Genomic DNA, 16,568 nt, shown 5'->3' with positions numbered 1-16,568 from the left:
AGTAGGGGTGTCAATATAATTTTGAAATTTTGAAAATTAAATAAAAACAAAACAAAAGCCAAAGCAAATAACAAACAAACAAGTAAACATAAAATGCACATGATCTGTTTTATAGATTCGGTTTTTACTTCCTTTATTGCAAGCAGCGACTAGGGTAATTTACTTTTATTTTGAAAGTAAAACAGGCTATCGCTGCTGTCTTCACCAGTGCTTTTTTTTTTTACTGAACTACCTATGACCTGTGATGGCCAGCGAGCGTTGGTTGCCGTTGGTGGGGTGACGGGAGTGAACGCTGGGGAATAGATCGTTATGTCGGAGCCTGAAGAGTCAGGTATCGGCTTGTCTTAGAAATGAGAAGTTTTAGAGGTCTGATACCGGTGTTTCCAGATTTCTGTGTATCCCATGTTGTTTCAGTTGCCTGGTGATTCTGATATATTGCAATTGGATTTTAGCAGTAGTGACCGAAATGTTAAACATCTTCATTCATCGACTAGTCTAGTATTTGCATAGCAAAGCATTGCTGGCAAGAGGTTGGGGTTTAACTTGGTGGTCAGGGGCATCTAGTAGCCAACTCTGCTTCAATTCAGGGATTTCTATTGAAGTTGACATCGACAGGCGTTGCTATTTGATCGGTAAGTATGATCATTCTGACTAATCTTAAATTTGTACTGTAAGGTATCGCTAGCTATCTAACCACTCCTGACGACTTTGCACACGGGAGCGATTATGTTGATGTGGCCATAGAAACAAATCATTCCAGTTCATGCTATGGATATTTGACTAGCCAGTAGTTATAATGGCGCTAGCTGTCTTGCTAACTAGCGTTAGCTATCTAAAGATTATTTTCCAGGAAAAAACACTCCAATGCACATGTTTCAGAAGGAATACTCGGGGGCACATATGTAACCTAGGTTAGCTAACTCTAGCTAGCTACGGATCTAAGCAAACCGATTCTGTTTTTCGTGATTTCTTATTGAATCCGTATTACAACTTTATTTGGTTACCGATATTATTTAATTGTCTGTAGTTGTTACGTTTTTTTTAATGAAGTGCGTTCTGACCTCGGCTGTTGTGATCAATAGAAAATAAGTACTAACGTTAATGCCTGATGCAGAAACGCACTGAACAACTGAATGTAAAGCTAGTTAACCTAGCTCGCTATGGATAGGTGACGCGCAGCGAGGGATGGGTAACGTGTATCTAGTTAAGCTTGTTTGCGTTGTTCTATTGCAAAGCAAACTCAACGTGTCACTTTTATTCAGTTTGGAACAAGTAGCTAACCTAGCTAACATAACGATACAACCACTCAAAGAACTAGCTAGGCAATTAACTAGCTTTGAATTTATCAGGCTATGAGCTAACCAATAGACGTCCCTTTTCTTCTAATTGATTGATTATATATATATATATATATATATATATATATATATATATATATATATATATATATATATATATAATGTAGTATTTTTATTGTAAGCTTAATTTAGCGTTCCCCCCTAATAACTAACCTAGCTAGCTAAATAGGTGGATGAAATACAATCCCTAAAATACATAGATTGGTGACTACGTTTTCAAAGGTACAGTCATAACTGTTGCAGTTGTAACGATCTTTTTTTTTTACGCTAAGATGCATTCTGCCGAGACATTTTCTTGTCTAGAAAAGGTAACCTAACCTAACTAGCCGTTTTGATTCTGTAATTCAAGATAAAAATGCAGGTAATTATCCTTGCTATTCAAGGTCTAGGTCTCTCTGTGTTAAATCTTTAGAATCGATTTTATGTCGCCGTATCTTGTTATGTAATCCTGGTGTTCGTATTGGATTGTCTCCACACCATATGTAGCTGTGGACAACTTTCTACTGACGATATGTCAGACACAAGCGCCGATGGGTGTATACTTTCCGGAGTCCTTAAGAAGGCAATGAGGCATCCAAATGTTGTTCTTGCTGCTGTCAAATTTGTTTGTTTGATTCAGACAAAACATTGATTTTGATTTCTTTTTTTAAATACAAGAAGTAAACCTTTTCATACCCAAATGCAGCCTCTAAAATGTATTACACAAAGCTCATTCTTGGACGTACTGCTTCTCAAGACATTGACCAGATGTTGACGTGGACTTGAGGATTAAATTATGTGAACCATTCCAAATATCCATTTTGTTTCTTTAGCTGTAAATCAGATTGCTGTGCATTTAGGAATAGGCCTTTATGGTTCTCATCCCTGAAATACCAACATAATTTTATCATACACATTCTTGTATAATGGAGCTTAGTATACTTACCAAATTTGAGACGTCGGAAATGGGCTGTTTTTTTTTTTGTTTTTTTTTTCAAATGCACATAGGATATCCCCTCCCAGGTAACTCTGTTTCAGAGATTTTGATTCCTGCATTCTGGTTGTATTTTGTGGTATGAAAAGCATAAAATAATAAGACAAGGAAATGCATTTTTATGTGAAACACCTTTTATTTAAATCAAAAGATAAAGTATGTAGGTTGGGTTGGTTTTAAATACTCAAGTGCAAATGACCCACAGCTGACAGACTCAGCTTTGAATAAAGTGATTTTTTTCAGTTGATCACTGAACAGTTATCCTACAATGTGAGATGGGAGAGATCCAGGAGAATTTTGACTTTGGTATGACGTGGGTGAAGACAGTGAAACTCTACTCCTGCAGAAATCAGGAGAATTGGCAAGTTGTTCTCCATTCTGTATTAGTACAGGGCACTTGAAAAGCAGACAGTGGTTTAATATTTAATGCTCCTTTCAGATAATCCAGAGCATTTCATGAGAAATTGTCCTGTAGTGTGATTGTGGAAGAAGGGTCAGTAGTAATTTAAAAAGTTGTCTGTTTAATTTTAATTTAAATGTCAGAAAACTTGGTTTGGAATCAGAATTTCAGTAATGAGCAAAAGACAATGACCTCGGCTGATGATTCAATGCCTACTACTGTGCACTCCTCTTGAACCGTCATTCAACCGTGTGATGATTCTCGTACAGGCATTAATTTTAGAGGTAAAGAAGATTTTGTATTTTGTAGGCTTTTTGAGTTTTGTGTGTTTGAGCAAGCCGTTTGTGCCGGTGACACTGGAGTGATATCAAAGGTGGGGTCCTGCTTGACTCGTCATCCGTGCTTTCATCTTCCCATCTTCAGGTGTGCTGTCTGTTCTTAGCAACATTCATATTTATGGTCATAAAATCTGGCCTGCAGCAAATCCCTACAGCACCATCTGTAACTTGTAGATGTAGACCTCTATGTTTAGCCTGTGGAACAGTGTGTTTATCACACAGTCTGTCCCATGCAGTTTTGAAATTGGAAACAGTCAATTTAAAATGCTCTCCAGTCAAGACAAGTTCCATCGTGCAGAAGTGACATCATCCATGAAAATGGAATTCTGAATCCTATGGCAGTAGATTTTTGAAGTTTGTCCTAAACAACACATGCGTTAAGTTACGTGTTTGCCAACATTTTTCTGGGTTCTGCATGGTTTAGGGGACCAGTTGCATGACCCCACAGCTCCTTATTCTATGACCCTGTGTCCACTGGGACACTCATGCCAGCAGACTCACTCCTGTAATTAGCTTTTTATGGATTATCTATACTGACTGTCCTATCTGTTCCCCAAGCCAGTCTCTCTGTCGGCAAGAGAATTATTTCATGCAAATGCTGCAAAGTCCCATGAGGAAGAGCATCGTTAAGGACAGTTGCTAAATTTCCAGTCTTGCGTCTTCTGAATAGCAGTCATGTAAATGGGTAGTCTTCTTAAAGTGTGTTAATCAAACAAATGTACATTAAAACTAGCTTCAGCTTCTTTCCTCAGGTGTGCTGCACCACACTGCATAGAATTTTTTTTTCTCCTTGGGCCAAACAGTGGCCAGTGAAAGACTATATTATCAGTTGTTCGCTAGTTCCAGATCCATCTGGCCAGGTGCCTGTGGTTTTATTCCAGATGGTTGTTCACTTGCCCCATTTATCTCCTATATGGAGGAGGCCAATCCATCAAGAATTACAGTGCAAACAGGGAAATATTTTTTCCTATCATGAACATATTGTCCATGATGAATGAACCTGATTAAATGCATAGTGACCTAGTTAAATGGTTAACGGTGTCGATGCTTTACTGATTCATGGGTTTCTTGATCTGACTGGTTGCAGTGAAACCTATCCAGGTGCACTGTAACTTGAGGCCCTCACCCACCCACCCACCCACACAGTCATGTCATTGTCCTGTGACTTTCTAGCAAGTAATCATACTTCTTACATGTTGGCAACTTGCAGAAAAATCTGCCACGTCAGCGCCAAAGGTGGTGATGGACGCCAAGGCTGCAGAATCTCACAGTGAATCTGCACACTCATGGCTTTTTGTTTTTCCTGCCGTCTTCCTCCTTTAGGCCTGAGCTCAGCAGCGTGCAGGGCAAGCTGCTTGCTGACCGTTTCCTTTCCTCCATCTGTGCATCAAGTGCACCTAATGTTGTAGGATGAGTGTTGTGCACCCTCAGTGTGCAAGTAACGAGACTGTGAAAGCAGCGACCAGGAACAGATGTGATTAACCTCCTTTCCATTGTCAATGATAAAGGGGGGAACATAAAAGAAAATTTGACGCAGGCATTTTTTTTCATTTCCACAAAGGCATGTATGACTAAGAAATCCATCAGTGTGGCTTGAGTTAAGATATATTCAGTTCACAATGATGTTCTCACTATGATTAACGGTAATATTTTTGTGGAAGTAGCTTCCTTTTGAGAGTGTGGTGAGAAAAGTGTTTCACCCAATGTTTCATTGCCATTGTCTCTACCCTTTAGATGTCAGGAAGTGGAATGTATGCTATGAATTGTTGTTCATTGTTGAATTAGTTAACTGCATCAGCTTTTAGCTAAGTCTGAAGTAACTGTAGAGCTGAGCTTGGTGCCATCATAAACTGAGACCAAAATCTGCTAACAAATTTAGCTGTGATTGTGATCAGTTCCCCTTGTATCTTGCTTGTACACAAATTGTTTTGCAGAATCACACTTTAAATTTGAGGATTGTGGTTGATTTGCAACATTGGGATGCATAGCTTGGACCCTTAACGTTCCTTTCTCAATCATTTCAGTCACAAATGACTTCACAATTTCTTTATGCAGAAAATATAACCACACCCTTTGGTAAAATAAGGGGAATGTGCAGATCTTCATTTTTATATCAACACGGTTTACATTTGAGGTGGATATTTTCCATCTATTGAACCTTTCAGAACTCTTCCCCAGACCCGACTAAAGATCCTGTTCTGTGTCTTCTTGCTTTTGACTCATCCTTGGGCAATCACTCTGAGAGACCCAACAGGCTGATGTTTGGTTAGTGTTATTGTTGGCGAATAAAATCAATTGTCCTTGTGACTCAGTTTGTGCTTTCAAATGGACTTTGGTCTCATTTCACTGCCACAGAATTCTTTACCACTGTGAGGAGTGTTTCTCTCATTAAAATTTAACCCAGGTATCTTAGCCTGTGTTCACTCAGGAGCCAAAAGCTTGTCCAGAGTCATAATATGGCCAATGCCAGTTTTTCCATCTTTATCAAGCCACAATGATTGGTGGACCAGGATTTAATGCTAAGAAAATGATGGCAACTAACCAGTTTGTCATTATTAAATTAAAACATTTTAAACTGGTCTAAATTGATTTGGTTGTTTGATATGGTGTAACAAAGGTAGAATAAGGCTTTGAGACCTCAGTCAAGGGCTTCCTCTTCTTAATGAGGAATTGCTAGCTTTAATTTGCTAATATATGCACATTCTTTAATATACCGTGATCAGGCACTGAGAGTGGTGTTCGGCTGTTCTTTTTCTGTTCCTTGGTATTTCCCATAACAGTTGCAAGAGACCATACCCTACTTAAATTTGCAATCTCATGGCAGGACAGGGCCAGTTCTGTAGGCTGAAACTGCCTTCGCATTGTGAGGGGGAGGAGGTATTTTGGCACACTACAAGCTGTACATATGGACATATGGTGCCAGTGGGTATCATTAGACTTAATGTGGGCTCCCTCACCCATGCTGTAGGACTGCCTTATAGAATGGACACAGTGCCTGCACTTAAGAAATGATGGAAATAAAAATAATGGGAATGGGTTTCAGGCTGCTATGCTCAGAATGTATTTTTCCTCCTGGGATACTTGGTTTACAGAGCTTTGCTGAACTTTGCATAATTTGTTTCCCTTTTCTATACTATGGCCTTACAAACTATGGACTTCTTGTTTTATCCTGACAGTGTAATTGGCTAAATACTTAGTTTAGGGCAATTGGGGTGGGATATATAGTTATAACAGACTGGGCAACAATATATTCTGAACCAAATTGTTTTAGAATGGCACAGCACTTTGTTCATTATGCTTTGGGCATTGGTCATGTATGTACATAAATCTGTTATCACTTGATGTAATAGAAAGGTCTCGCTCACATGCTAGACTGCAAGAGTGAGTGACCTTTGAGAATGTCCTTGGCCTCAGCCGGCCTCCAAAGTTAGACGGCTGGCTAACATGAACTTCTCGCAGAGCCTGCCCCTTTTCCACAAGCAGGTTGCCAACCCTGCTACATTATTTATGTATTGCTTTCAGATTGTAGCTACCCCCAAGGCACTTAAATGCCTACACATCCAAAAACTGCTCCAGGTGGGGGAGTTCTAACTAGCAATGAAGTAACTCAAGCGAAGCTCTTGTCCTCTGATGGATTTCTATGTAAAGCTCAGAACCAGGTTGGTCTTCTACCCACTTGCTTTGGCATGCGTTCCTTTGCTTGTTGCCAAGTTTTTTGACATCTCAAAGTGGGTCTGGTTTCTGCGTCTCTGATGCTATCTTGATCCTGCAGCTCAGGGCAGACAGTTGTTAGGAGTTCAGGAAGTGGGTGTGCTTTAGCATGTCCTGCACCTGCCGAGGAAATACATCTGCAGGGGAAATCCAAAAACCGTTAGAAGCTCACTGTGAGGGTAAAGTAGCTCTTAGATAACAAGGGCTAAGATGTAAAGTTTTCTCTCTGTTTTCATACCGTCACGCCAGGTGGAGTGTTCTCTGTCTCCACCTTTCAGCCCCAGGAGAGGATGGGTATTTTACTTCAGTATGTTCAGTGAGCCTTGCGTGGAATATTTTTGTTCAGGCACAATGCAGTTTGTTTGGGTTGATTCCTCATACCTGTTTGATCAAAGGGAGGGTTATGTGCTGCTTGTGAGGTGATGGAGGGAGAGAGGGAGGGAGGGAGAGAGAGGTGGGTAGAGGTTGCGAAAGAAGGAGCAGTAGTGGCAGGCGGAGAGCGCAAGTGAGGTGAAGAGTAGGAGAGAGGGAGAAGTCGACGGAGAGGAGGAGAGAGGTGGGAGATGCTGGGGATTGTGGGAAGCAGTCATGGAGGGCGAGCGAGAGAGAATGGGGGAGGGTGGGGGGAATCTAATTTTAGGCCTAATCTTAGCATGCCTCATTTCTCCAGACCCAGAGAAGACAACATTGTCACTAGGAACAGTAATTGAATAAACCTGAAGAGGCGTTTGTGTGGGGAGGTGAATGTGGGGATGTGGGTGGGCGGGTGGGTCTGCCTGTGGGTGGGAGTGCCACTGTGCTGCTTCTCACAAAGTGGTAATGTAAGCTCACATTCACACCGAGTGGATGAGCAGAGTTGCATGTCCAGTGCTGATGTGGAAGAAGAGACTGCAGCCCAGATTAGGTAAGGGATGCTGCCACTGACTTGGCTGAAATTTTTAGAACGGAGCTTCCCTCCTGTCGTTGCCATTTTTAAAATTGCAGTTCCACCTTTGGATGAGAGAGTTGCAAAATAAAGTCTTGTTCTTTGTTTGTTTTATCCTTTTGTGGCCGGTTTGAGCATTGTGCCTGTCATTTTTTTCATAATCACAGCTGCATTGTTTCAAGCCTCTAAAATGTCTCTTTACACATGAAGAACTATAGCTGTAGATGTTTTGTTGGTCTCTGTTTGCTTTAACAAGGATGCCTGTATGTGAATACGTATGTCAACAAATATCCTGGCTATGGGGTATAGACTGGGTTGCGTTATAGATCTGCTGCAGATATATGATGAAGCTGATACATAGGTTTGACCCAGGTCGTGTGGGTGTGGTTGTGTGGTGTTCAAGTTAATACTGTTACCTTGAAATTTTGTAAATTTGCACAACATGCTGTGTGTTGCGCATCTGCAGACTATGCTCTTCCAGTATGGTACATTAAACGCTACCCCTTCCAGTGCAAGGACTGATGTCAGGATATCTTTTCACCATTGTCCTTCAGTCACCTCATATCAGCTTCACCTTCATCAGTGCCATGTAGCCTGCTATTCTTGCCACAACGAGCAGGTTAAAAGACTGCAAAGAGCAGTGAAAATGGGCACTCAGAAGAGGCTAGCAAAAGAAAGAGAGAGCTCTGCTACAGTTCATGGCCTGACTGCTCAATAATTCATTTCTTAGTGGATGATAGAAGCCGAAAGTGACCTTTAAAGATTTCCACGCCTCCTTGCGATGGACCAGATTACTGTCCATCGTGCTTTCCTGTATTGGACGATTTGGGGCAAAATCATGTTTTTAATCAGATGAAGCGCAATTGTGTAGGACCGCTTGTTTGGAAAATGATGGGATTAGGCCACAGAGGGTGCTGAATTAATTCATAGCCATGCTTTCTTGGTGTCTGGACAAAGGCTCCACTGAGACTACATCAGTTCCCCCAGCAAATGCAAGTCCAAGCACAAGTCATTTTGTTGTGTCTAATTAGTAACCATGGATACTTTTAACATGTATTTTCTTGCCTTTTTCCATTGTGCAGGGAGCAGGCAACCAATCACACTTTCAATTCCATGGGGAAATATCTGAAGGATATTTCAAGGGGCGTCAAATCCATGTGTCAGTGCAGAACTGATGATGACTTTTATGGTCAAGAGTAGCAATGGCCATTACCCTCTTATGCCTTTTTGTGGGGAATAATGAAAGCCAGTCTTTTTAGCCACTCTCTGCCTTTGCTGCATGTCATTGTGTAACTTTCTCAATATGGAGCTAGATGCGCATTTTTCCTAGTAATGGTGGTAAATTGAGTTTTGAGTATTGGAGATTATTTTCTATGCAACAGTCCTGGGAGGGATATTTTGGCAGTGGGTTAATAGTGCTTCCCCTGATTTGCTCTTGGTTAATTGGGGGGGGGGGGGGGGGGGGCACTTGGTTCCCAAATGAGATTGCTATTTAAAGTTGGGACCTGTTGATTGCATTGTAGTCATATATTGCTTTAACGTAATTTTTTTTTTTTTTTTTTGTGGAGGTCATTTGGAGTGTTAAAGCCTCTATTTCAGTGGTTCAGTCCTGGATTCTATATTTGTCAGTGTTGGAGGTAGTGGGTGGACACTTCCTGAGGGATTTCCCTTTCCAAAGTGACTGTGTTCCATTTGGGCCTAAGAAATATAACTATAAAAAATAAAATCTATAGCTGCTGCAAAACCAAAGCGAAGGTAGATGGGCTCATCTACTTCCAGTTAGGTGTTCACTGGTCTTCCTCGGCACCAGTAACAATGACCCCTGATGGTGGTGTTTCAGGCTCCACTACGATTCAGTCAGTCGCTATGCCTGGTTGTCCTCTCTGTGCAGGTTCGTCCACGGTGAGCCCTTTGTGGACACCACACAGCCTGCATGGTACAGGCCATGTTGTGCAGCTCCAGTCCTGGTGGGTCTGCATACTGCACAGCTTCTCTGTTTAAACACAAGTTTGTGGGCTCGTTCTCGGAATGAGAGACACTGCTGCATTATCATACCCCATTCAATACTGCAGCAGGAACTAGTGAAAGTGATTTGCTATGATATATATTTAGTTTTTATGTGAACAGATTAGGTTGGAGATATTTGTGGACATGTGAAAAAGAGTAGCTTATGCTTTTTTACTGTTGATTGGTGAGTTGGCGGTCGTCTGGTCACTTCCCTTTAGCCTTGACAGCCATTTAAGATTTTACTCTGGTACTGTTGGTGCAGGCTGGTAACACTACATTTTGCACAGTAGGACTGAACTTCATACTTCTTGCCATTGTAATGGTGGGGGACAGATCTGAATGAACTCCCAAAGTAACGGATTGGGCTCATGTTCCTATCCAAATGGAAACACTTAATCAATGAACAGGCCAGTTTGGCATGTGTCTAAAAGGCAATGTATTTTGGCTGGGATTTCTCTTAAGGCAGCTGTCCTTTGCTGTATTTGGAGTGTGTTTGATGCACAGCACTTGTCTTTTTTTGGGTGTGTTTTAAGGACTTTTGTTAATAAAGTTACATGTAGCACATCTAGATCTGTTGCAGGCTATGTGGCCACAGTTATTATTTGACTGGCTTAGTCTCACTGTTGGTCTCACCGTGTCTTGGATGATTTTGTCTAAAAGGGGGAGCATTCTAAAGTTTAAGTATATTAGCTTCTGTTTTATTTATAGGATTCTTGTTATCTTAAAAAGAGATTGTTTGTTTGTCAGTGCATCTGTCCTCTGAACAGGTAAAATATGACCAAAGACTATGACTTCATTGAGAAGTCCAGTTATGAAAGTATTCACACATTTACACATTTTCTAGCAGAAGCCTTCATTCTCACTGTATTTGCATTTAAGTCTGACAGTGGATGAGTTTTTGCAGGCTGTGGAATGTGAAACGTTGTGTTGCAAATGAGTCTGTAGGTTTATAATAGATGGTGGTGGTATTCTTTATTATCTTTTTGTAGATAAACCTCACTGTAGCCATTTCAATCATCTTACTAAAATTCATAAGGAAAATAGAAATACAAATGAGAGTCCCGCATGGATTCTCTCACCTTAGGACCACACGAAATGAGGTCAACATTTCAGCAAGCCAGTATCTTCATTGCAAACATGCAGGCTGAATGTGTGCGTGTTGCTACAACCTGGGGGAGTGTGTACTTGTGTGCCGGTATCTTGTGTTTTTGTACACATCCTTATTGCAGGAACGTGCTTGGAGCTGTTTAATTGGTGCAGTAGGCGGGGTGCCCGACCTATATAAGCACTGGGAAGATTGCAGTGGACTAAGGGCTGTTCCAGTCATCACACACATGAGCTTCCTGCTCACCCGACCAACACGAAGAATCCTGTGTAGTTATTATGGATTTACTCACACCATTGTGACTTTATTGGTTCTTGTTGTGAATGTACTTCTTGATGACCTTGCATAATTTTGATGAAAATGATTTACTTTGGTGGATCATGTGAATGGTGTGATTCATCATGACACCCACAGATTAATCCTCTCTGAATTTTGAAAGAAAAAAAAAAAGAGTGATGTCATAGGGCTTATTTGCATAACCTTGTAACCTTCTGTATTATTAGTATTGCCGTGGCCAATGTTATGATGATTAACAAGTGATATATTGTACACGATTGCAGAGTGTAGGCATACTCTAGGACATGGTCTGTCTCCATGAGTAGGATTAGGAACCACTGCTTCAGAGGGGAAATTGCGCGATGGTTCTAATACATAACAGTCCTTAACTTCTGCAAAATACAGACCTCCAGACAGTACTTGATCAGAAACGCTACACTATAATCACCAGTAAGAAATTAACAACTTATCACCATGCATAGCTGTCTTGTTTCTGGAGTTGCTCCTCACATTCCTAAGAGCTTAAATACTCTTGTTAGCAGAGGTGTGACTCGCACTGTGTTGCCTTTTGATGAATATCAGAAGTATTCTACAAGATCTTGTTGTTATGACATGCTCTCCTTTTTGTCCATTGAGTAGGAATGCTGCCATGACCTTTCTAACTAGACAAAACCTAATTTAGTTTGTCAAAGGTTCTTCCTCTCCCAATTCAGTTTATACACATTTATGTGAATTCAGCCTCAGGTATAGACATGTGGTCTCAGTAGTCTCTTCTCTCTCTATCCCAACATCAAGCAGGGTATTGATTCGAGTAGAGAATTATTATTGCATGTTTGCTATGACTTCTTTGGCAGTGTCTCTTTTGGCAGTGTTTAGTCTTGTCCATGCCCGACTCTGTGCTGTCTTTTGTACTCTCTGCGTCGCGATGCTCACACTGAACAGGATGACCTCTCTGTTCAGCCCAGTGATGGAGTACTGGAAACTTCAGTTTATCTGCAGTTGGATAGTGTATCTAAATATGTTTAGTACGGTAGTTATGATGTGTATTTTGGATGCCACAAATGTCAGTTTTAAACTTGCTTGAAATAGCTTTTTGCGAAAGCATTCTCTGGACATAGAGGCGGGGCCATAAGCTTTGCTTTAATTTCATAGAGATATAATGAGAAAGTACAGCTCGGTTGCCTTTTTATGGGGAGATTTCTTGCACTGAATTTTATCAAATAGTGAAGGTTTGCTTAAACTTTCAAGGGTCCTGACTTTCATCACTGCCTTCTTTTTCTCATAAGCCAGGCATCCATGTTGACTGCAACAACACTTTGCTTCACCTGCATTTGGTTGGTGGAGCTGAAGCATTGTCATGAGTAAACACAGCACAGTAAATGGGAAGTTATGTGTCGTGTCGCAGTAATGTGGCAGGGCCGGCTTCCACAGGAAGGTGGTCCTCGGAAAGTTGGCGCATTGTTCTCCGAGCCTCATTAGCCAAAGCCACAAGGGAACAACAATGGGACATGTTTTTACATGGAGAGCACAGAGCTGCTTGGGAAGCCCCGTCTCATAATAACAGTTATTACATTGTATTTCCACAGCTTTACACTCTTCTAAATTAAGACGTTTAAGCAAGTAAGTATAGTGCGTGTTCAGATAGATGCCTGAGCACTGGCCTTCCACACAGCCAAGGGAACAGACATCACATCTCCTTTTTGGGAAAGTCGATCGCTTTATTTAACGTGTGACTTTGTGGGTGAGCATGAGAGAGATGGTTTTTTTTAAGCATTGCTGTTCTGAGTAATCCACACCCCCCCCCACCACCACACCAGCACATTTGTGAGGTTAGAGGCTATAGCCACACACTCAGTAAAGATTAAGTAGCATTAAGAGCAATTAAGCCTTGTGTGACATCAGTGGGTGCCATGGTCTTGCCTCTGAGCCTAGAGGTTCTAGCGTGGTGTCCTGTCAAGGTGGTCCCCACTGCCTTGTTCACCCCTTTCTCCGCCCCTGTTTATATTCATCCTGGACTTGCGCTGTGCAGTTCATCAGACAGGGCCACAACTGGGTTTTTATTTATTGACCAGTATTTTTATTCTTTTTTTTTTTTCCCTGTGCAGTTGTTTCATTACAAAGGGCCGATTCTCTTGAATAGCTCATGCTGTATGGATTTGAAGTGCATTATACAAAACTCTCCAGGTGTTATGCATCTGGAAAGCAACACTTAATTCTTTTGCTGGAGGCTTGCCTCCTCTCTTTGGTCTGAGTGATGAGAGAGCTAGAAGTAGATCAGATAACTGAATGTACAGTAGGGTTTCCCCAATGATTTGACTTTATTCGCTGCAGTGTGCGCTTGCTTGGCATATGAGAACCCTTCCTGGCATTGTGTGGCCCACAGGCTGTAATGTACAAATCAGCTTTGGTTTCCCGAATAGCCTGATATATTTGTATGTGTATAAACACACTTATGCTCATCTGCTGAGGCTGGTTGTTGTTGGGATTCACCCAAATAGCTGAGTGAATCTCATCCACATAGCTGAACATAGCCTTTACTTAGCCACCTGCATGTCATTGTGGGGAGTGACACTGATTGGTTACCACAAATGACATTTGCAAAAATATGATCACATCTGTCTGTGTGATGGTAATATTAGAGGAAAAAACACATGCGTTTGAGTAAAGCAAATTATGGTCCCACCCTCCTGCCCAAAATCCACTCTCTCGCTGCTTTCTGCTCACTGCCCAAACCCCCACCCCCCCCACCCCAACACCCTCCCCCTTTATATTTAAGCTGATGTTTAGTAACACACAGCCAGTGTGATTAAGCAGACTTGCCCTGTCTCTCTGCAATGGGTTTACTTCTCTTGCCCTGCACCCACACAGCACACCAGGCCAGCCAGCTATTTCACATCCTTCCAGCCAAAACATTGTCATTTTCAAGCACTGTGTAGCTTGGTTCCATCATTGCTGCCACTGCAGTACACCCATAGCGTCTGCAAGCATCTGCCAACAATCCATTAGGGAAAACTCTTATATTAATGAGTAGTGCCAGATATATACATACATTTTCTAAGGTGCAAGCTCTTGTCTCCTGTTTATTAGATTTTTCATATATTAAACCTCTGCTTACGCTTACTAACACCACAGTTGAAAATGGCAAAGCCCTCCCAGAGTGTATGACTCATGTCCGATGATTCTGCCAGTTTTACAAAGAATAATGATGCACCCAGAGGAAGGGCCCACTCCGTACCAATCACTTTGATGTTGAATGGATTCTTGTGCTAATTCTTAGCTTGCTTGCTGTATTCTAATGATGGTTAAATGAGCTTCACTCATCTGTCCTTATTCAGTCATGACTGAACGATCAGTTTATGGCCAAGTGTAGAAAGGTTTACTCTTGGAGAGGTTTGAACATTCACTTCTAGACCCTGCACTTACTGCAGTCCCATTCCTCCGTACACAATTTACGAAATGCATTTACTATGCAGTTTACGAAATTGTAAGCTAGCAGCACTCTTGCATGTAGTGATGTGGGTCATTTTGGGAGTGGGTGTGTGTGTGTACACATCTAGCCCACTCTAGTTGTGGGCAGGGTGGCATTATTGAAATTTGAGTGAAATTACAACAGTGTGTAAACAGTACACTTACTGAGCTGGGCATTTTAATTGGTCTGGATTTCATACATACACAAATGCATATCATTTCATACACAAAGTTTCACTTCCTCCAACTTTTTTAACTTTTAAGAATCTGATCAGTTTTTCAGCAGACTACTTGTTATGGAGGTTTCTTAGGAAAAGTGAACAGTATCATGGACTCCACTAAACAGAAACTTTCCATTTTAATGGCTGGTCAAACATTTTCACTGACACTTAACATCAACATGGGTATGGGGGGAGACACAGGAAATCATCCTGTCAGTGGGATTTGGAGCTTTGCTCTCAGTCAGCTTTGGCTTGCAGCAATCACCATGGCCCCCTTCTCCACCCAGCCTCAGCTTCCTGTTTCCCCGCTTTGCTTGCAGGTGACTTGTGGAGATCCAACAGATGTGCGGCTCCATGGAGACTCGAGCTCTTCACCCAGTGACAGTCTGAGTGCCGGCAGAAAGTGAGGTAAGGCGCCGACTGAAGTGAAACTTGGCTGCTTCGGCCACCAGGAGAGGCACCGTCTAGAGCCAAGGGAGGCAAGGCAGCTAGGTCACATGCACAGGCGTGGAGGAAAAAGACAGTATCATGCCTCATCTTGTGTTGGGGGACACAGTGAGAACAAAATGACTGGCTTGTGTTTGAAACGGAGAGCTGATGACACTGCAGCAGCCCGTTTGCGTGAAGGCGTGAAGTCTTGAAGCCAAGAATCAGGAAGAGTGGACAGAGGTGTGTGTATTTGGGGGGGATCCCATTTGCTTTTATCTTTCTCATAGATATGTGTACATTTGGAAGCCTTTTGCTAAATCAGTTCCTACATTTTGTAAACAGTTTGCTTTTTATGTTTTACTCGTAGTTAAAAACCCGAGCCTGATTAAGTGCCACTTAAGTGAGGAATAGCCTGGTGACAGATCCACAAATGAGCATGTATCATGTGAATGTGTGCTGCTAGTTTTAGGGCACGGTGGGTGTGTTTTGGGATGGGTGATTAAGGCTGTAAGTTGGAAAATAAGGCAATTAATGGCTGTATTGAGAGTTTAAGGGGATGCAGAACCATAGTCCTATAGGCTGCAATTCTTCCTTGCTGAGGACCTGTAATCCCAGATCACTTTTGCAGAGGTCCTTGGTTAAAATTAGTCAAACACATTAAAGTTACATTAATATTTGGTTAACACAAGTTAGGGTTTCAGCCTAAAATGCATTCAAAGTAAAAATATATCACTTTTCTACAGTAAATCGATATTCACCATATTTAAACCTGGAGCCAGCACCATCAACCCTGTCTTAATAGCAGTTAATTCGGTTCAGAGGAAATCCATTGTTCAAATTTATGACTTGGCCAAGAATTAATTATTTGTACAGTATCAGTGCAGAAAACTAAGCACAAGAGATTTCTACAATTTGGAAAGGCTATGCACGATGGCATAAGATGGCATAAGGCCTCAAACAGCAGACACTTTATGCCATCGTTTTATACCCCTGGAGCAGTTTAATTCATTACAGTCTTTATAGTACCAGATTAGCCAGTGAAGGATGAAATAAGTGGAGGTTATTGAAAACGTTGTGTAGGAGGAAACATCAACAGCTCATTCATTTTAACAAGTAATGGCAGCCTTATGACTGCCATTATATGGATTATTACTGATAATGAGCTGCAAAATAAGACTAAAGATGGCTTGGAAATATATCCAAACATTTCACAGCCAATTGTGCACAACACATCAAGTAGTCTGAGCCTTTCCTCACTACACACTACAGCCTCCCTATCTACATATTCAAGTCATTTGGCCATTTCTACCCATCTTTTGCGAGAGCTTGATTTATTAACTTTCAGATCCATTTTCTG

The 16,568-nt window shown here is 41.5% G+C and overlaps 1 protein-coding gene across 3 annotated transcripts in view; it reads left to right on the top strand.

Moving 5' to 3' along the window:
• Window positions 1-249: 249 nt before the first annotated feature.
• LOC113574661 (protein FAM126B) overlaps window positions 250-16,568 on the top strand; it is a 40,380-nt gene continuing 24,061 nt past the window's right edge. The window contains exons 1-2 of one of the 3 annotated variants that reach the window (XM_027005741.2): window positions 250-331; window positions 15,103-15,190. The gene's annotated coding sequence lies outside the window, so the exon portion shown is untranslated. Of the gene's footprint in view, window positions 633-15,102; window positions 15,191-16,568 lie in introns of all 3 variants that reach the window. The other 2 variants (XM_027005742.2, XM_027005739.2) reach the window with 2 other exon arrangements.

This window comes from Electrophorus electricus, chromosome 2 (genome assembly GCF_013358815.1).
Source record: "Electrophorus electricus isolate fEleEle1 chromosome 2, fEleEle1.pri, whole genome shotgun sequence".
Classification (NCBI taxonomy): domain Eukaryota; kingdom Metazoa; phylum Chordata; class Actinopteri; order Gymnotiformes; family Gymnotidae; genus Electrophorus; species Electrophorus electricus.
Note: the sequence above shows the minus strand (reverse complement) of the source record. Positions and strands in the feature narration are given on the sequence as shown.